A 22,405-nucleotide genomic window follows, 5' to 3' on the forward strand; every position below is an offset into this window, starting at 1 on the left:
GTTGTTTGGGACTTTCGTCACAAACACGATTTATTTATAGTGGATTGGAAGGACTTGGTATTAGCCCATTTCCACTTTAGGTCATTCCCCTCTCACTGGCCCCCTCAAGACAGCTTGGGAAGGTAGGCCCTCTAAAGGATTTAATTGCTTGAAAGTAAAAAAAGAGTGGGTTTGGCTTTTTGGTCACCCAATTAAGGGGAGAGCATATACCTACCACTTTCGAGACACGAAATATAAGTGTTCTTTTTAACCTTTTCAAAGCAATTGTTGGCTAAGTCCTATTTGGAGATGTTTCTCCAACAAGCATGGTGTTTATTTTAGCCTTTTTAGAAGTCTATGTGCAACTATTTTAGAGAAGTTACTAAAAATGCAAGTTGCATGCTATCAATTTATCCTCTTAGTTAGACTAAATGAACAAGACATGATATATTACTTCCTAAAATAAGGCATTTAATTAACTAGATGAGGAAATGCATAAAATTTGCCTTAAACACCATCCTGCACATGCATGTTAGTAGTTTGAAAAATCTAATCTTTTGGACATTCGAGCTTGCAAGAAAATTTTGTTAGTTGGAAACAAAAGCGCTATTCTAACATATGTGCTATTTTTCTCCTCAAAAGCGCTAACCTAGACTACAAAAGCGCTGCTCTGTGGATACAAAAGTGTGATTTCTTTAATAAATGTGCTAATCTAGAGGGCAAAAGCGCTAACCTAGAAGACAAAAGCGCTAACCGATGATGCTAATGCATAGATTTTTCAGACAAAAGAGCTAACTTGCATGGAATATGCGCTAACCTGTGATGCAAATGCGTTAACCTATGAGCAAAAGCACTGTTAGAATTCACATATGCGTGAATCTGCATTACAAATACGTTAATTTTACTTTTTGCAAGATTTTTAAAGGTATATGCGAGGTTCATGAGCCCCACTGTGGGTGCCAAAATGCGTCGACTTGAATTTCATCCTCAGAATGCTACCTGCAACAAGTTAGTTTCACAAAATACAAATGGAAATGCTACAGGAAATCCAAACTCAACCAATGAAACTACATGAAATACATATGAAATAAAAATACTATTATCACCTTCATGATTTATGTCTCATTGTGTCCTAACTCCACTGTTCTTGGTTGCAAATGGTGTGCTCTCAGACAATGCACTGATAGCTTCCAAGATGGCATATGAAGAATGGACTGATAACTGGTAGTTAACAAATGCTATGATATGAAATACTACATGATTATGCTAAAATGATTATGCTATAATGCTAATACTATTTGCTTCAAGATTAAAACTCACAAATGCATAAGTTTTACAAATGATTTGCTTGAAAATGCACTTGAAGTCTAACTCTCTCTCAACTGAAGCTCTTGATTTTATAGACCTTGAGAGGATGAGATGATGTGGCTTAGATCAATGGTCATGATCAGATCTATAGATTTGGATGGCTGTGAGCAAAGTTGAAGGTTGAGAGAAAGGGGGAAGGAGAAGACAAGTGTCACTCATCTCACCTTGATTGGGTTGCTGACTAAGAGAATCTAGGGATGGTTGGAGAAGATTTAGGCATGATAGGACAAGTGGACTGAAGTCCTTCCTAAGATGTAGGGGGTGTTGGAGAGAATATAGAAGATGGTTATGAAATATGTGTACGTACACAATATTCATTAAGTTTGGAGGTTGAAGATAAATGATGAATTAATATTTAAGAAATGTTAATTTCCTTAGCCAAATGATGGATGCGTTGGAAAAGGGAAGATGAAGTGGAGATGGAGGGTGAGATGGAAAATAGATTAAATAATTTAAGAAATCATTTAATATTTGAGACTATAGGATAGGAGAATAACTATTAAATATTGGATATTTAATTGATTGGAGGAGATAATTAAATATTAGATATTTAATTAATTAGAAGAATATGATAGATGAATTAATTAATAAAATATTAATTAATAGAAAGACACGAAAATGAATTAAATAAATTAAAATTTTCAAATTAACTATTTAATGGAAGAATAATTATTAAATAAATAAATAAAATATTTATTTAATTGCTCATAGCCATATTTATTCACGACCTATCCGAGATTCTGAGAAAATGGACATATTCGTCAACAATTTGGTCCTAGAATTAAAATATAGTATACAAATGCAAGTACACCTATCATTTAACAAAATGGTAGATAATGCCATTCGAATGGAAGATGTGCTCATAAAGAAGGGGGATATCTCACCTTGGAAAGAAATGCAACTAGGATCTAGCTCTAAAGAGAAGAACAAGTATTGGAAATTTGGCAAAGACAACAACAAGAACATTTTTAATGATAGAGTAGTAGACACTGTTAAAACAAACTCAAAGCCCATGATATTCAACTTGGCTAGTTGCACACACGCACTCAAAGCTGTTGAAGTTGTAGCAAAAAATCCTCCAAAGAAAACAAAAGAGTGCTTCAAAGAGAAGCCTTGGCTTTCCAAACCTTAGCATGATTTCACTCCTCTCAAAGAATCATATGAATCCACTTTCAAAACTCTATTGGCAAACAACCTGATAACACTACCAGATAACTCCAGACCATATGATTCAGAAATAAAACCAAAATGGTGGAGAGAAAATGAATACTGTGACTTCCATCGGAATAAAGATCATAACACAAACAATTGCATGAAGCTCAAACATGAGATTCAAGATCCAAAGACGCTGGTAAAATTGTTGTCGGGAATCGCCCGACCAATGCTGATCACAAAGCAATAAGGACCCTTTACTTGTTTACGAACAAGGTGATTCTTCAAAGACCAAAGGAGGTGCCAAAGTAAATTATACTTATACCAACAATGACAACGTCATTAACATGATTGAGCCTTCCCAATCTGAATATTGTAATGTGATTATAGTCCAAGATAAACCAAATGAATCACGATATGCAAGAGCTTTGACCCATTCTCAAAAGAAAGTCACTCTCCAAGGAGCTAGTTCTTCCAACCTGGCTCAAGCAACATTGAACCCACCAGTCCCGTCAAACAAACAAAAATAATCAACCTTGGATAAATTTAAAAGGCTAACTTCAACATCATCCTCTAGATATAGCATTGTTGAACAATTGAAAAGGACAAATGCTCAAATCTCAATCTTTGAATTACTAAAAATCTCTTCTGCTCACAAAGAGATGCTAGACAAAGCTTTGCTCACCATTAATGTTCCAAAAGATTTAGATATTCATCGGTTTCAGTCTATGGTGGGTCATCTAACTTCACCTCACTATCTGACCTTCTCTGGAGAAGATGACAACTCGCTAAATCATCCACATAACCAGCCATTGCATATTGAAGCCATGATCCATAAACACAGAGTCAAACATGTTTTGATAGATGGAGGTGCGGGGTTGAATATCTGTACTTACAATCTGCTTACACAACTAGGATTCTTTGAAAATGTCATTGATCCTGCCAAGAAAATAACAATTAAAGCCTATGATGAAGAAGAAAGGACCTCTAAAGGTCTAGTATCATTCCCATCAGAGTGGGACCTGTAGAAAGATATGTCCTTTTCTAGGTACTTGATCTTCCTCTGTCATACAATATCTTATTGGACAGGTCATGGATTCATGAAATGAAGGTACTTCCATCAACATACCATCAATGCTTAAAATTTCCTTATAATGGAACAGAAGTCAGTATTCCTATGGATACAAATCTCACCTATAATTCATTAACAAAAGGTGCTGATACTTTTGTACCTCATAATAGGGCAGCCTCTACAAATGAAAATCCGAAAGCTTTGATGAAAGAATTAGAAAAAAATTTGAAGATTACAAATACCGGCATGGATGGCTACAAGATAGAACTAGTACTTTCATTAGTCTCTCTCCCTCCATCACCAAAACAATTGGGCAAACCATCAGAGGCTATGAGAACACAGAATCTGACTCTAAATATCATATATGATGGTCTTTTTGTACAGTCTTCTACTTTCCTGGTAGATGAAATAGAAGAGGATGCAGTTCTTAAAAGGCTTTTCAAGGAAGATAGTCAAAACGAGGAGGTACGACATTGTGATATTTCCTCAACTCAATATGGTCCCGACTACAAGATGATTCAACACATGGGATATTCAGGTATTGGTCCCCTGGGTAAACATCAAGAGGGTATTACTGAACTAATTTAGCTGCAAACAAAATCAACAAATGATAAGGTTGGACTGGGGTACAATCCGAAAAAGACATCAGATCAAAAACATGCTTCTAAGTCTAAGTGGCATAAAAGGATATTGCCTTCAACATTACAAGAAATAAACACTCAACAAACTCAAGCAGAGTGTGTAAAAGAGAAAGAGGAATCAAAAGTCAAGAGAGAAGAAATAGCCAGTACTCAAGTTCTGATGGTATCAGCTGCAAAACTACAAGAAGTAGATGTCCTGGAAGATATGAAAGAAGAAGTAGAAAGGTTCAGGGAAATGTTTACACCACTGAAAATTCCAGTCACATACACTGGTAGGCAACAAGAAGAAGATTTTGAGACTAACTCAAATAAGTATGAATGGGGTTCAGATCACCTCTTAGATACATCCACTATAGAAACTCCACAAGAGTCTACTAGTACCACATATGATACTCAAGAGCTGATGCGCATAAAACTAGAAAAAGAAATACAGGAAATTAGATAAAATAGACAAGCAAACTATGAAAAAGGGCTAGAAGAAGGAAGAATACCATAAATATTTTCATCTACGTACCCCTATACTAAGACAAAACAAATCAGGTATGGGTTTACACAAGAAGAATTGGAAGCTACATAAGTGGAACCAGACATCAGTCCAGAGGAAGCTAAATTGAGTAGACGATAGGGAGTCACAGAACCATCAAGATCATGTCAACAGGTGTGTCAAATACAAATGACAAATGAGCTAGAGCATGAAGGAACTTGCAGCATTAAAGATGTTGGTGTTGATACCATACATATAGTCACTAAATCACTTGAAGAATACTCAGAAACTTCATCCGATGACTCTGATAACTCTGACAACAGTCCTATTCATGACAATATCTAGTCAGCATCAAACTCTGAATCATCTAATGTAAATGATGAAAATATGTCTACTGATCTTATCGTTGTCGAACCACGATATGACGTCAAGTCTGGCATAGGGAACGATGCTACAATTATGTCTATTGGATCAGGTCAACTAAATATTAATGTGCACTTTAATAATCATGTTTTGACTTTTCCTGGTCTTGAGACATTTACACAAGGTAACCTTCTAGAACTCGACTTTACGATCTGAAGTTGTGATGACAATACCGTGAACTCCCTCGAACCGGTCCAACATTTATCCTTAGTATATCCATAAATAATTGACTATACTTTACAAAACCAGCCCATGAATATACCTACTTTTGCTAATGACTATATGTTAGCCTATTATCTCAATGCAATTGAACCTATGGAATCTTCCACCAATGAACAAAGTGAAAACATGACTGAAACATATATCAAGTATCTTAGTCGCAAAAATAAAAAAAATAAAAATAAAAGACCTGATGGAAAAAACCACATTGTGGTGGTGTCAGAATCTAAAAAAGAGAAAATAAAGGACATACCTAAGGGTGAAAACCTCTCTAAGGTGCCTGAAGGTGAGATACTTGATATATTGCCAAGTCATTTTTAGGAAAGGTCTTCTATATTGATCGAGTCAACTCAGCCAGTGAATATTGGGAGTCAAGAGACACCACACATCATTCATGTAGCTCAATCACTATCAGTAGAAGAATTGAAAGATTTCACTCATCTATTTTTAGAAAAGAAAATCAATTTTGCATGGACGTACTTTAATATGCCAGGCCTAGATCCTGATCTTATCATGCGCCATCTTTCCAGCACATCAGGAGTTAAACCAATCAAGCAAAAAATCCGTAAGATGCACCTGCATGTGGCACTATTATTCAAGGTTGAACTAGAAAAAATGCTAAAAGCTGGATTTATTAGAGCTATAAACTATGTGGAATGGATTTCAAACATAGTACCTATGTCAAAGGCAGACAAATCTATCAAAGTTTGCATGGACTTCAGAGATCTCAACAAATCTTGTCTGAAGGATGACTTCCCATTACCAAACATTGATATGATAGTCGACACGACTGCTAGGTATGAGATGTATTTACTAATGGATGGATTCTCTAGTTATAATCAGATCAAAATAGCTCTTGGAGATCAAGAAAAGACAACTTTCACCTGTGTGTGGGGAACTTTTTTCTAGAATGGCATGCCATTTGGGCTAAAGAACGCAAGAGCAACCTACCAAAGTGTAGTAACTACTATCTTTCATGATATGATGCATAAGAATACAGAAGATTATATTGATGAAACCTTAGTGAAGACTATGAAGAGATCCATGCATATTCAAGAGCTAGGCCCTATACTAGTTTGAATGGAAAAATTCAAACTTTGGCTAAATCCAAAAAAGTGTGCATTCGGAGTGACATCTGGTAAACTACTTGGCTACATCATTTCAAAGAAGGGAATTGAGGTTGATCTTGAGAAGGTCCAAATGTAGCGTCGTAAATTGTACGCACTCGCTAGGGTGGTACAATTTCACACCTAGTTTAGCACCCGCCTTAGTGCATTTTACATTCTGCATTGTATTTCTCCTTTAGCACTTAATTAATCAAATTAATTAGGTCTAAGGTCCTATTTCATCATTCTCTACATCATAAAGTTGGGCCCTTTCACTAAAGCGCGCCCTTCGCATTTTATTCCTCCAATACATCACTCAATCAAAAACCCTAATTAAGTCCTATTTCGAACTTGGGGGCTTGGTTTCGGGGGTCAAAACATCTTGAAATCACTTGTAACTTTGGGATTCTCTCTAAAATCATCATATCCGACGACCCTGAAAATTTGGTGAAAAGTTGTCGGGACCATGGCGCCCGGAGTGCAACATGGTCTCGGACATTTTTCTCGAAATTTTAGGAGCGCGATCCAATCATAAAATAAAGCTTAACCCCAAGAAATTGGCGGGATATTCAATCTCTAGGTCGGCCAAAATACGAATTTACGATCTAGGGTTTCCTACATAAGAGCTCTCTTTCTTCATTTGAAAGGATCCGAATTTTGTTTTCAGGAACTTCATATGCAGCGAAAGAGCAGATCTTTGAAGACTTCAACATCTTACAACATCCTTCTATGAAGAATCTATCAAATTCATTCATCCACTTAGGGCTTGGAAGACATTGAAGAACAATAGGAGATTACCGACTGAAGATTGGCTTGTACTCCTCCCTTGAGGGTTGGGTATGATTTCATGTTGTTTTCATGTCTTTACGTAAGCTTCAATACATCATTTATTCATGCTTTAGATCACTTTGCATCTTGATTTAGAGCATTTACGTTATCATTTACAAGCAATTAGGGTTTACTTTCTAGGTTGCTCTAGTTTGCTTTCTTGCATTTTTGGACCTTGCACACACACTAGGTCTGCACACACAATACATTTTACAAAACAACTTGGCTATTCATGGAGGTGGAAATCACTGAAGCGGGGGTTTGACTAAGGCAAAACCCTATATAGCCGCCCATACACCCTTTTTCAGATATCATTGCAGGTTTCAGGATTCAGACGATGCCGCGGGATACAGATCCAGAGAGAGAAGGTCGAGACAGCACTCTGTATCAAATTGCAGAGCAGAAGACTGGGACAGGGGCGCTGGGCGCCCTGGTCCTGCCAGGACAGGGGCGCTGGGCGCTCTGGTCCCTGGGACAGAGGCGCTGGGTGCCCTGGTCCTTCGGACAGACAACTTTCAGGCAGCTTCTCGACAGTGTTTCAGAGTGCAGAACAGCAGTTTCCGGTGCAGTTTTCAGGACAGTGGCGCCCGTGCCCTCATCCCGAACATTTTCAGTCCGATTTTGACTCCAGGTACACATCTGCATTCTTATTTCATCCTTGTACTTACAGTTGTTCATTGTTTAATCTCAATTCTGCAATCTTGTTATTAGTTCATACTTGCATTTTGGGATTAGGGTTTGAACTTGCATTACTTGATCTTACAATTTCAACAAGGGAATAGAAATCCTAATAGATATCTCATGTCTCTCTCTTTCACAAAAAGAAGTAGCCAATTGTGCGATATCTCTAGGCTCTTTCATATTCTGTAATGTGTGTCAAAAGGTAGGATTAGGGCATGATTAACCTAGTCTCGCTTTTTCCCCCACACATTTTGGTGAACCCTACGTGAAACTATCATTGCTTCCTCTTGCATTGCATTTGTTAGATCTAGATCTAGATTTAGTGTGTTTCCATTTCATTTTCATTAAAAAGAAAAAAAAAAAAGTGTGTTTCTTTGCATTGGGTGTTTAAGTTTTTGTGCAATCTTTTCAAAATGTCAGATTTTTATTTGCAAGATGTTCATGCTTTCGATGATTATTATGAGTATAGCCAAGATGAATTAGATGAAGCTTTAGATGAGTTTTTAAACCCTAAAGATGCCAAACCTTCATTTTACCAAAAACTCATAAACCTTGTTACTATGCCATTTAGGTGTGATGAGAAAGATAAGTCGAATGATTCCTCTCAAGGATACATTCCTATCCAATCTTCCACTAAATCTAGTAACATGGTTGTTTTCAACAATCCCCTCTATGAGGAGATGTCTCCTTTTGAATCAAAAGATAAACCTTTCAACCGATATGATCATGCTTTGTTGGATGATGCTTTTGATGACTTTGTGGCTTTATCGAAATCTTTAAACAAGAACAAAACTTCTAAATTGGTTAACATGATAAACTTGAATGAGCATAAAAAGCCTCTCTTTGAAGTCCAAGGAGCTTATCCTTCTCCCACCTTTCAAGTTTCTAAGTCACCTCTCCTTACTATCCAAGGAGGGTATGATCATGATTCCTTTCGTACTTCGAATAAACCAATCATCACTGTGCAAGGAAGAAAACCTATAAGTCCTTATAATTATGCCAAGCAAATAACTAGAGAGAGTTATCATGTGGTTGCCCATACTTATCATACCAGAAATAATAGGCAACCTAGTCCTCCTCCTGTTATCCCAGTTTCCCTTCCGAATCCTCAACCGGTGCTTCCACAAGCTCCCCGTATTTCACAAGTTCTTGGAAAGGAATATGATCTCATAGAACAACTTAAAGCTACCCCTGCTAAGATATCCCTTTGGGATTTGATTCAAACTTCTTCCGCTCATCATGGAGTGTTACAAGATGCCTTGAAAGATTTGAATGTTCCTCCACTGAATACATCTAGTAATATAGCATCTTTGGTTAACTCTGTGATGAATCCTAAAGCTCAAATTGTGTTTACCCAAGATGAGTTGCCTACTAGTGAAATCCAACATCAATATGATCCCTTGATGATTGTGGTTATCATGAAAGACACTGCTATAAGGCGAACACTAGTAGATAATGGCTCTGGTCTTAATGTGTGTAGCATTAATCTTTTGCATAAGATGAATGTGGATACATCCTTAATTGAACCGGACTCTCATCCTATTCAAGGCTTTGATAATGTGGCTAAAACTTCATTAGGTACTATCACCTTACCCATCACAGTGGGGCCTGTTACTTTGCCTACACCTATCCATGTTATGTCGGGAAATCTAACGTACAACTTGCTACTGGGGAGACCTTGGATTCACAGTATGCAAGCTGTCCCCTCTACATTGCATAGACAAGTTAAATTTATTTATAACAATAAGACATATACCTTGATAGGTGATACTAATTTTCAAGCTTGTTTGCAAACATCCTCTTCTAAGGGGGGTTCTTCTAAGCCGTCTTCATCTAGTGATGAATCTTTAAATAAGATACCTATCGGTGAATCCTCGCTCTCCGATGATCAAAATTCTTTGGATGAGTCTGGAGCTCTTGGAGAAGATTCTTCTTGACTTGAAACTACACATAAGAAGGATTTTGATCCTGGGGAGATCCTTGAAGACAACGATTGGGGATCCCTAGATTTTAATCCTACCTTTGTGGGTGAATATAAGGTTCCTTCTAGAGAAATTAAAGTTGAAAAGAAGGAAGAAGCTGAAAATCATAAAGTTGAAAAGAAAGAATCAACCTTACCTGAATCTATGAGTAATAATTTTGTGGCCGCCTCTCAAACTTCTTCTCCTCACATCTCTAATTATGAAGAGTTTGATTCTTTGTCTTATGAAAAACCACCTTCTCTTCCTGAAATGGCTGATCGTTATGGTCATGGTTTTCGCATTTTTTCTAAGCATGGGTATCATGGAAAAGGTTGTGGTGCTCATGAACAAGGGATAAGAGTTCCTCTAGAGACTAATTTTCACAATTATGCCTTTGGACTTGGCTTTAATCCCAGCAAACATACTAAAGCTTCTAAAAGACCATGCATTAGTGTTAATGCTATCTCTACATCTCTATCAATACAACATCCTAAGTATATTGATGGGGATCCTTCGTGTGCTTGTACTTTGGATGTCTTTCCTACCGACGATGCTTTAGCTGAGTTCTTGGGAGCCTATGACACTCTTCCTCGTTATCATCACAATAGGGGACTCCCTTATTGTTTGAACACTGAAGCCTATTTTGGAAAAGAGATTGATAATGACGAGATTGTGAAAGAATTCCCCCAGTTAAAGGATACTCCTCAACAAAGTAATCTTCTCATAAGTGACACCACTGATGTTAAGATGGATCCTTGCAATAAAGAGAAAGTCATTAAAATTGGGAAATGTTTGGATGAAGAGGAACAAAAACAATATGAAGAACTACTGCATGAATTCCCTGAGATCTTTGCTTGGGCATATTCTGACATGCCTGGTATAGATCCTAAGATCGTTACTCATAATATTGTCTTAGTTCCTAATGCTAAGCCCGTGAAACAAAAGATTTGAAAAATGAATCCTAAGGTGGCTCTGCTTGTTAAGGCTGAGATTGAAAAATTATTGGAGGCTGGATTTATCCGCCCTATTGACTATTCCCCATGGATTTCAAATATTGTCGCTGTGGCTAAACTAGACAACAAAATAAGAATGTGTACTGACTTTCGGGATCTAAATAAGGCTTCTTTAAAAGATGATTTCCCTCTTCCAAACATTGACATGATAGTTGATTCTACGGCAGGACATGCCTTGTTATCCTTCATGGATGGCTTTTCAAGCTACAATCAAATTTTTATTAACCCTCAAGATCAATTCAAAACTGCTTTCACCACTCCTTGGGGTACGTTTTGTTGGATAATGATGCCTTTTGGACTCAAAAACGCTGGTGCAACTTATCAACGAGTGACGACCCTTATCTTTCATGATTATATGCATAAGATTTTAGAGGATTATGTTGATGATATTTTGGCCAAATCCTTTCTTCGCATAGATCATGTTAAAATCCTTCGTCAAATCTTTGAAAGAATTCATAAATATCACATGCGCTTGAATCCCTGAAAATGTGTTTTTGGTGTGGATAGTGGAAAACTATTAGGGTTCATAGTTTCGCATCATGGGATTGAGGTGGATACTAAGAAAATAGATGCTATTGTCAACATGCCACCTCCTAGAAATGTGTCTCAACTTAAAAGCTTACAAGGAAAGATTCAAGCTATTCATAGGTTTGTGTCTCAGCTTGCGGATCGTACCTTTCCTTTTACTCAACTTCTTAAAAAGGATATCACTTTTCAATGGAATGAGGATTGTCAGCAAGCATTTGAAGATTTAAAAGTGTATTTGGCTAGTCCTCCTATTCTTCAACCTGTCGAACCTTCTAAACCTTTCCTTCTGTATATAGCTGCTTCCTCCCATGCTCTCGCAGCATTGTTGGCACAACATGATAAAGATGGTAAGGAGTGTCCAGTTTATTATATAAGTCGTACCTTACTCGATTATGAGACCCGATATTCTACGATAGAAAGACAATGCTTGGCCTTGGTATTTGCGACTCAGAAATTGAGACATTATCTTTTAAATTCAGAAGTCCATGTCATGGTAAAGTTTGATCCTTTGAAGCATCTTTTCTCTAAAACTGATTTATCAGGACGTCTAGCTAAGTGGGTTATGATGTTAACTAAATTTGACCTTAAATTTGTTTCACAAAGAGCAATTAAAGGACAAGCGTTGACCGATCACTTAGTTGAGGCCCCTTCACCTTTCTCCTTCCCTAACCCTGAGTCCTTTCCTGATGACTTCATTCTTTCTATAGAGAAAGATGAAACTTGGAAGTTATACTTTGATGGCTCTAAGTGTCGTACGGGATCGGGGGCAGGTGTTGTTCTGATTTCTCCTACAAAGAAACCCATTCCCTTATCCTATCGTCTAAATTTCCTGTGTACCAATAACATTGCTGAGTATGAGGCTCTTATAGCGGGAATAAAAGCAGCCTTAGCTCTGAACATAAAACACATACATATCTATGGAGATTTGCAATTGATTATAAGACAAGTAACAGGAATATATCAAGCAAAACAAGACAAATTATCACAATATAAAGACCTTGCTATCTCTTTATTACAAAATTTTGATTCTTATACTATGGAACCTGTTCCTTGAAAAGATAATCGACATGCGGATGCAATGGCATGTGTGGCTTCTCTTGTATCTTTAGAGGACCCTGTGGTTGATCTTAAATTTGTTATTCACAACCTTATTTCTCCAGCTATTGTAGACGATTCTAGCTTGGTAACATGTTGTGATTTTATAGACTCCGATGAATGGTACTCGCATATCGTAAGATATTTGACCGATGGTACCTTTCCTGATTCTGCTAATAGGAACACTAGGGCTAGAATCCGCAAGCTGTCTGCTAGGTATATCATTCTTTCTAATGTCCTTTACCAAAGGGGTTATGATGGTCTTCTCCTTCGTTGTCTCAACAAGTCGAAAATACCTGTTGCTCTTGAAGAGGCACATTCAGGTGCCTGTGGGGGGCATTTTGGGGGCAAATCCTTGGTCCATAGATTGCTTCGTATGGGATACTATTGGCAAACTATGCAGAAGGATTCCTTTTCATTTGTTAAAAAATGTCATCAATGTCAACAACACAATAATCTGATTCATGCTCCTGCCCAAGAACTTCGTTCTCAAGTAGCTTCTTGGCCTTTTTCCGCATGGGGTTTGGATCTTATTGGTAAAATCTCTCCTCCTTCATCTCAAGGACACACCTTCATTATAACTGCAACAGATTACTTTACGAAGTGGGTAGAAGCTATTCCCCTTCGCTCTACCACTGCTGAAGTGATTTGTCAATTTCTTCTAGAAAACATCATTTCTCGATTCGGGATACCTTCTACTATTATCTCAGATAATGGGACATCGTTTAAGAACAAGGACGTGAAGAAATTCCTCGAGAAGTATCATATCAAACATTGATTTTCTACACCATACTATCCTCAGTCAAATGGTCAAGCCGAATCATCCAATAAGATAATTGAACAAATTCTTCACAAAACCGTGAATAAGCATGGTAAGGATTGGAGTAACCAGCTAATCTATGCTCTTTGGGCCTACCGAACGAGTGTACGAATTGCTACGGGAACTACTCCTTATAATCTTGTTTATGGTGCTGACGCTATTATGCCCTTAGAATTAGAGATTCCATCACTTAGGGTTTCTCTCAAAGGTATAGTAGATGATGACTCTTATAGAGAACAATGACTTCAACAGCTTGAGATGCTTGATGAACAGCGTATAAACGCTCTTGAGCATATTCAAGCATATCACAAAACTCTACAATGAAGCTATAATGATAAGGTTATTCAATGTTCCTTCTCAATAGGTGACTTAGTCCTCTATGAGAATCAGCGCAATGTGAATGCCTTACCTATAGAAAAGGGAAAATTCAGTCTTAATTGGCTTGGACCATACATCGTTATTGAGGATTATGGATCAGGTGCTTACAAAATAGCGGATGTAGACGGTACGCCTCTTAAAGAACCTATAAATGCTATGCACTTGCGTAGATATTATGCTTAATTCTTCACTCCTTATTTATCTTCTTTTCAATTCTTCAACATTGGATAATATGTTAGTGTCTCTTAATTAAAGCAAAATAGAATTAAATGTTATGTTGTTTAATCTATATTGATTTTTTCCTGACAAGCGTGTCTTCTTACTTTATGGTTTGTCTTGAATTCATTTATGTAAATTGTGAAAGATTTACATTCCATTATGCTAGCATATTATACAGTGTCTTTATGTGTTAAGTAGAATCATATCATGTTGTGTTTAAATTAAAAATTAAATCACATTAGTTATATGATTCTTAGACTTAATGCATATTTCTTCCTTATCATCAATGTTGTACTTGATTAAATATTTAATTAAGTCACACATGTATCAATTTAATCATGGAGCATTGAGAAATCAATCACATGGAAATTAAATTCTGAACGTACATGTACATTTACCAGATGTATTAGATTTAATCAAAACAAAACATACATTGTTTTAAGCATTAAAGAGAACACATTTGAGACAAAAGAGAAGCATGTATATATACATATATATATGTGTGGATCGTATACAAATATAGGTCATTGTACATCCAAAAATGTGACCTCTCCTACATCATAAAATCATCTCCTATCCCTGGGGCTAGTGGCTGGAGAGTGTCGACTGGACGCTCCCTCCTGATCTGGCCGTGAAGGTGGACCCATGGGTGTGTAGCGTGATACAGATCGTGAGTGACTCCGAGAGGAACTCCTGCGATCCCTATCCATAAGGATTGCGCGATAGGTGGTAGCCTCGGTCTGAGTCGCTGCTAGATCTCGCCGCGCCTGCTGGAGGTCCTCTGATAGGACTCTCTCTCTCTGTCGCACCTGCTGGAGGTCCTCTGATAGGACTCTCTCTCTCTCCCTCCATATATCTACCTGTACTCGAAATGGGAAAAACAAATCCTCATGCCGACCCACGTTCCCCTGAGGCCTATAGGCAATTTGTGAGGAACTGGGGATCTGTGCTATCATGGAAATATCTGTCATTGCCTGCTGAATCAGGGAACGCCATTCCTGCACATTAGCTGTGGTAGTAGAACAGATTTTTGTTAGTACCATTCTATATCATCAAAACATTAATCAATCAATATAAACCTACTATACCTGGATCTCCCTCGCGCCAGTAGGGATCATGATATGGTAGTATCTGTGCCTGGGAACCGCTAGGCTCCCCTCGCTCGAACAATCTATCCATGATGGGTGTAGGCTAGACGGTACTAGGGACAGGCCTTCGTATCACCTCAGGTTCCCCCTGTTGGGGAATAAGAGGTGGATCTAGTGCTATGGTATCGTCTCCTGAATGGTGGGGAGCCACATCCGACTCCTCCTCATCATCTCTATCCTCCTCCTCCTCGTCCTCCTCGTCATCCTCATCCTCATCCTCATCCACATCATCACCTGCATCTCCCTTGTCCTCCTCTCTATCTGTATCCTCCTCCTCCTCCTCAGCACTAGGCTGATCGCCTGTAGGTGGATCAGGATCTCCCGCCTCCTCCTGACCCTCTCCCTCCTCTGCCTCCTCTGACCTGGATCCCTGGTCCTCGTCTGGGTCTCCGTGTCTCCATGGGCCCGGATAGCCTGTCGGATGATCTGGTGGAAAGATAGGACCTGGATATGATCTCATAAACCATGAGATGTACCTCCGCTGTGCTCCAAGCTCTGCAGAGTAGTCAGTGACTACATCCTGATCAGATCCCTCTAAGTCTATAGTCTCGATATCATCTATCGTCGGTCTCGCTACTGCTCTAGGTCTGGGAAGGACCCGTGAGTGTCGAGTATAGATGGGCACATCGGCTGGAACACACTGCTCTAGTCCTAACTACCTCCGTACTCGGTCGAAGTAGAAAGGGACTATGATGTGTGCATATCATCCCCGCAGTAGGTGGTTCCTCTGTAGGCATGCTAACTGTCTCTCCATCCCATCCCATCTGTGCATCCGTAGGTAAGGTCTCCACACTGTCACCTCGGCTGTCACTCTGTCAAAAATCACTCTCCAATATAACAAATCTCCAAATCTCCACTCGCTGGTAAGTGGATAAGTGAACACCCTAGGTCGCTCGCTCACTGTACTCAGCGGAAAGCCGACGGGCCTGGTGCATGTGAAGTGCTCTAAAATCCACACCTGCAGAAGTGTGCATGTCATCAAACTGAATCCCTGTCCAAATACGTACTCCTCAAGGTCGTGATAGAGATGTGCAAGCATACTCCGACCCCAAGCATACACTCTCCTATGTCTCTCCATCGCTCTGATGCACCATGTGAGACCCCCATGCATGTGCGTGCCTTGCCCATTAGGGCAGACGGCTAGTGCTATGATGGCTATCATAAGGCATCTCAGAAGGGGTACCTCCCCTGTAGGATGTAAGAGCCAGCTGACCATGATGCGACCTCTTGTCTTGCTCGGCATGACTCTCCCTATGCAATACACCTGCTCTCTCTGATGATCCTCCGCTGACCGATCGGTCGCATATGTAACTGTTGCTCCTCTGATAGGAAGGCGAAGTATACGGTACACATCCTCGAGTGTGACCGTCAGCGCTCCTACTGGAAGGTGAAAAGTACATGTGTCAGGATCCCATCGCTCCATCAATGCCATCAGCATCGCAGGATGGAATCGAATGGCCGGCATGAGGATCACATACCACAATCCCACTATCGACAGTGTGTCTCTCTCTGACTGAGTAAGCCACGGAATCTGATCTCGCAAACTACGAAGAATATGTCCCGCTGTATGCTCTCTCATGTACGGAAGGCCCTGCAACACAAAAACATAACCATAATCAGTACTCGATCATCAAAATCGCTAATGCAAACTGTCGAACATCATGTGCTAGTCCTGAAACCTCTCGCCAAGCCCTGATTGGGGACCATAGTGTCCTGTCAGGGACCATGGCGCCCTGTCAGGGACCATGGCGCCCTGAGGGGACCATGGCACCCTGTCAGGGACCATGGCGCCCTGAAGGGACCATGGCGCCCCTGTCAGGGACCATGGCACCCTGGGGGGACCAAGGCGCCCCACAGGGACCATGGCGCCTTGGGTGGGCCCCAGTCAGCCTTTAGGGCCGCATACGATCACAGAAAAGTCAAACATGCGGAAAATCAAAAGTCAAACGTTCAGTCAACTCACCTCGTCCAGTGGCTCATCGTCGATCATGGACTGGCGCAGGATCTCAACCCTCGTGGGACGCTCTGGTCGTCGTGAAGGCATGATGGCTATGTGGGCTCCGCTGCACTGAATAATATTCTGAAATCGACAAAGTGACAAATACAAGTGTCACTTTCGAGGTATATACTCTCGTTTGTTTATTCTTACTTTTTGAAACCCTAATTTTCCTCTACCATTCATTTTATCATAACTTGGGTTTGGGTGATGCGATTTTCGAGCCGTTTGTTGCGTTGGAATCCTATTTTCCTTCCCCTACTCTCGGGATGTTCCAAAAAGTGCTCTAATGAAGCCTATTTAGTGAACACCCCTCATTAATACTACCTTACACAATTTCTTGCAAGTAAACATGCTACCCTGTTTCACCTCCCTAATAAGCAAGTCGAAACAGGGGGGGGCATATAGCTACTCACAGATTTCATCACTTTCCTTAGTAAGCATTAGGTGATTTTGTGATCTACCGTGTGTTTTGTAGGGTGTAGTTCCTAACTGTGTACTGCAGATGCCGCTGGGGGCTTCGTTCGACAACTTATGGATATGTCATTTTTCAAATAATGTTTACTTTCTGTACTTTAGCTTGCATATGCACGTAGTACTCATATGATCGCTAAAGTGGGGGCTAAATGTAGCGTCGTAAATTGTACGCACTCGCTAGGGTGGTACAATTTCACACCTAGTTTAGCACCCGCCTTAGTGCATTTTACATTCTGCATTGCATTTCTCCTTTAGCACTTAATTAATCAAATTAATTAGGTCTAAGGTCCTATTTCATCATTCTCTACATCATAAAGTTGGGCCCTTTCACTAAAGCGCGCCCTTCGCATTTTATTCCTCCAATACATCACTCAATCAAAAACCCTAATTAAGTCCTATTTTGAACTTGGGGGCTTGGTTTCGGGGGTCAAAACATCTTGAAATCACCTGTAACTTCAGGATTCTCTCTAAAATCATCATATTCGACGACCCTGAAAATTTGGTGAAAAGTTGTCGGGACCATGGCGCCCGGAGTGCAACATGGTCTCGGACATTTTTCCCGAAATTTTAGGAGCGCGATCCAATCATAAAATAAAGCTTAACCCCAAGAAATTGGTGGGATATTCAATCTCTAGGTCGGCCAAAATACGAATTTACGATCTAGGGTTTCCTACATAAGAGCTCTCTTTCTTCATTTGAAAGGATCCGAATTTTGTTTTCAGGAACTTCATATGCAGCGAAAGAGCAGATCTTTGAAGACTTCAACATCTTACAACATCCTTCTATCAAGCATCTATCAAATTCATTCATCCACTTAGGGCTTGGAAGACATTGAAGAACAATAGGAGATTACTGACTGAAGATTGGCTTGTACTCCTCCCTTGAGGGTTGGGTATGATTTCATGTTGTTTTCATGTCTTTACATAAGCTTCAATACATCATTTATTCATGCTTTAGATCACTTTGCATCTTGATTTAGAGCATTTACGTTATCATTTACAAGCAATTAGGGTTTACTTTCTAGGTTGCTCTAGTTTGCTTTCTTGCATTTTTGGACCTTGCACACACACTAGGTCTGCACACACAATACATTTTACAAAACAACTTGGCTATTCGTGGAGGTGGAAATCACCGAAGCGGGGGTTTGACTTAGGCAAAACCCTATATAGCCGCCCATACACCCTTTTTCAGATATCATTGCAGGTTTCGGGATTCAGACGATGCCGCGGGATACAGATCCGGAGAGAGAAGGTCGAGACAGCACTCTATATCAAATTGTAGAGCAGAAGACTGGGACAGGGGCGCTGGGCGCTCTGGTCCCTGGGACAGAGGCTTTGGGCGCCCTGGTCCTCCAGACAGACAACTTTCAGGCAGCTTCCCGATAGTGTTTCAGAGTGCAGAACAACAGTTTCCAGTGCAGTTTTCAGGACAGTGGCGCCCGCGCCCCCGTCCCGAACATTTTCAGTCTGATTTTGACTCCGGGTACACATTTGCATTCTTATTTCATCCTTGTACTTACAGCTGTTGATTGTTTAATCTCAATTCTGCAATCTTGTTATTAGTTCATACTTGCATTTTGGGATTAGGGTTTGAACTTGCATTACTTGATCTTACAATTTCAACAAGGGAATAGAAATCCTAATAGATATCCCATGGCTCTCTCTTTCACAAAAAGAAGTAGCCAATTGTGCGATATCTCTAGGCTCTTTCGTATTCCGTAATGTGTGTCAAAAGGTAGGATTAGGGCATGATTAACCTAGTCTCGCTTTTTCCCCCACACACCAAGCTATAATGGAAATGCCACCTCTGAAGAACATCAGTCAAATGAGAAGTTTACAAGGATGTCTCCAATCAATCAGATGCTTCATTTCTCAGCTAGCAGACAAAGCTCAACCTTTCACAAAAGTATTGAGGAAAGGAGTAATATACAACTGGGATCAAGAATGTGAACAACATCTTTAGAAAATCAAAGAGTACTTATCCAATCCACCAATATTGATGCCACCAATTCAGGGTAAACCATTGATCTTATACATATCAGCAACTAAGTCATCACTAGGGGCACTTATGGCACAACATGATGAAAATAAAAAGGAACAAGCTATATATTACATCAGTAGAACATTGGTATCTTATGAAATGAACTACACTATAATAGAAAAAGCATGCTTGGCATTAGTCTTTGCATCACAAAAATTGAGATGCTACATGTTAGCACATTCAATCAAGCTGGTGGCTAAAATTGATCCACTCAAATATCTTCTCAACAAAGCAACGCTTATAGAAAGAGGCAAAATGGGTCATGATCCTTACAGAATTTGATATTGAGTATGTAGAATGCAAGGCCATAAAAGGATAGGTAATTGCAGATCAACTTGCTGAAGCTCCACTTGAAGACACTCAACCGTTGCATATAAATTTTCTGGATGAATCAATAATGCACCTTACTCAACAACCCTGGAAGATGTTCTTTGATGGGTCTTTTACTCCAAATGGTTCTGGTGCTGGAATACTATTTATTACTCCTCAGAAGTATTCAATCCCAAAGTCTTATAAGATTTTGTTCCATTGCACAAACAACATTGCAGAATATGAAGCTTTGGTAAATGGGATAAATCTAGCTATTGAATGGAAAGTTGCAGAATTACACATCTATGGAGATTCTCAGCTGATCATCAATCAAATCAATGATACATATCAGACTCGAGATGAGAAACTGATGCCCTATAAGAGAATGGTTGATGATCTTAAGAAGTATTTTTCTTTTGTATTATTCCAACAGATTCCCAGATCCGCAAACAGAGCAGCAGATGCTATGGCCACCTTGGCGTCTATACTTGAGTTACAAGAATCCAATTTTCACTTTGAATTCCTGGTGGAAGAGTTACATTACCCTGCCTATGATTCTCCTGAGACCCAAATAGTTTGTTCTATTATTGGACATGACTCATCTCGATATAGCCACATCTACTCTTATCTACGAGACCAAATTATCCTTGAAAATCTTACTTGTAATGAGAAAAGAAACCTAACCCAAAATGCTTCGCGGTATGTTATCATTGCTAATGATCTATTTAGATGAGGTTTGGATGATACATTGCTTAGATGTCTAGAAACTGAAGAATCTAAACGTGCATTATTGGAAGTCCATGAAGGTGTTTGTGGATCTCATTCGAATGGTCTTACTTTAGCTCAGAAACTACTATGAGCTAGCTACTACTGGCCAGACATGGAGAAAGATGCTATTAAATTTGCTAAGACTTGTGAGAAATGTCAGCTACATGGAAATCTCATACATTCTCCAGTAAGGGATCTCATACCCTTCATTACACATTGGCCTTTTCAGCAATGGGCCTTTGATCTCATTGGTTAGATATATCCTCCATAATCTAACGGACATAAATTTATCATAACTGCCACTGAGTATTTCACTAAGTGGATAGAAGTGGTTCCGCTCATCAAAGCAACCGATAAACAAGTAGCAGTGTTCATTCTAAACCATATCATTTATAGGTATGGGATACGTTCATCCATCATGACTGAAAATGGAGGATAATTCAAGAATAAAGATCTAGACGAGCTCTATGAGAAATTCAAAATCAAACAACGGAGTATCAGAAAACATTCCAAAAACATCATGTAAATTCAACTACATTAATTGCCAAGTCAAAATTTCAAGTTTGGACCTTTAAAAATGCTCATTGTTTTCCAAATGACAAAACACAGAAGGGCAGAAACTCGTATGAGTCAGGAATGGGCTTCGTATGACAAAAGATCCCCATACAACACAAGAAAAGACTTCGAATGACAAAATGGTCTCTTATGAATGTTTTCGTACGATAGAAGGGTAGGTGTTGCACGACAAAACTAATGACCCCAAATGGTAAAAAAAAATTTAATAGTTTGTCGTACAAGACAAGATCCTGTCTCGCACGACAAAACATGAAAAACCCGACTTCAACATGCCAAAAACTTGTAAAATCAACAAAAAAATTCAAAATTGAGAACATAAAGAGGCTTAAGATAGATCACTTACCGCTGGCTCATAGTTCCAGGGTCAATTATGTCGCCTCTGATGCTTGAATCGATGCTCATGAGTGGGAACCACCATTTTTCTTTGCAGAAGGCGTTTAGAATTTTCAAACTTGGGAGGTTAAAATGAATTGAAAATGACACTTTTATACCTTATATAGCCAAAACCCTAATTTTTCAACTTGCTCCGATGGACATGAAAATTGTACCCTTAGCTAATTCGCCCATTCTAATTCCATTTTCGGGACCGAAATCGAAATCTGAGATCATTTTGCTAGTCAATTTCATATAATTTGGACCACTTAGCACTTTTTCATCAAATGCTCATTATTTCTTCTACATTGCGCTCAATTTCTCATGAATCAACGCTGAATCTCAACTCAATTTTTTTTCTTCTACAAATCCACTTTGCACTTAATTTCTTATCAATCAACGCCAAATTTTCAAATATTCCTCTAAATCATTTGTGCTCAAATCATTATCATCACTAAAAATTGCCTATACTCCTGTACCCTCATTATCTTTCAATTTTTCTCTTGAGGGGGCATACTCGTGACCTTATGATCTCACATCTTCAAAGTCGAGAAATTTTTCAAATCTTCATCAAAAGTCGAGCAAAAATATTTTCAACTAAAGAAAATCAATCAAATATTATTGCTCAGGGGTATCTCACCTTCATCGCTTCATATCAAGTTGAGATCTCTTGTTCATTTGAATCAAATTTAATTGCTAGGGGCATATCTATTTCATTGCTTCATATCAAGCTGATATTTGTCTTCATCTGA

The sequence above is a fragment of the Cryptomeria japonica genome, chromosome 9 (genome assembly GCF_030272615.1).
Source record: "Cryptomeria japonica chromosome 9, Sugi_1.0, whole genome shotgun sequence".
In the NCBI taxonomy this organism is placed as follows: domain Eukaryota; kingdom Viridiplantae; phylum Streptophyta; class Pinopsida; order Cupressales; family Cupressaceae; genus Cryptomeria; species Cryptomeria japonica.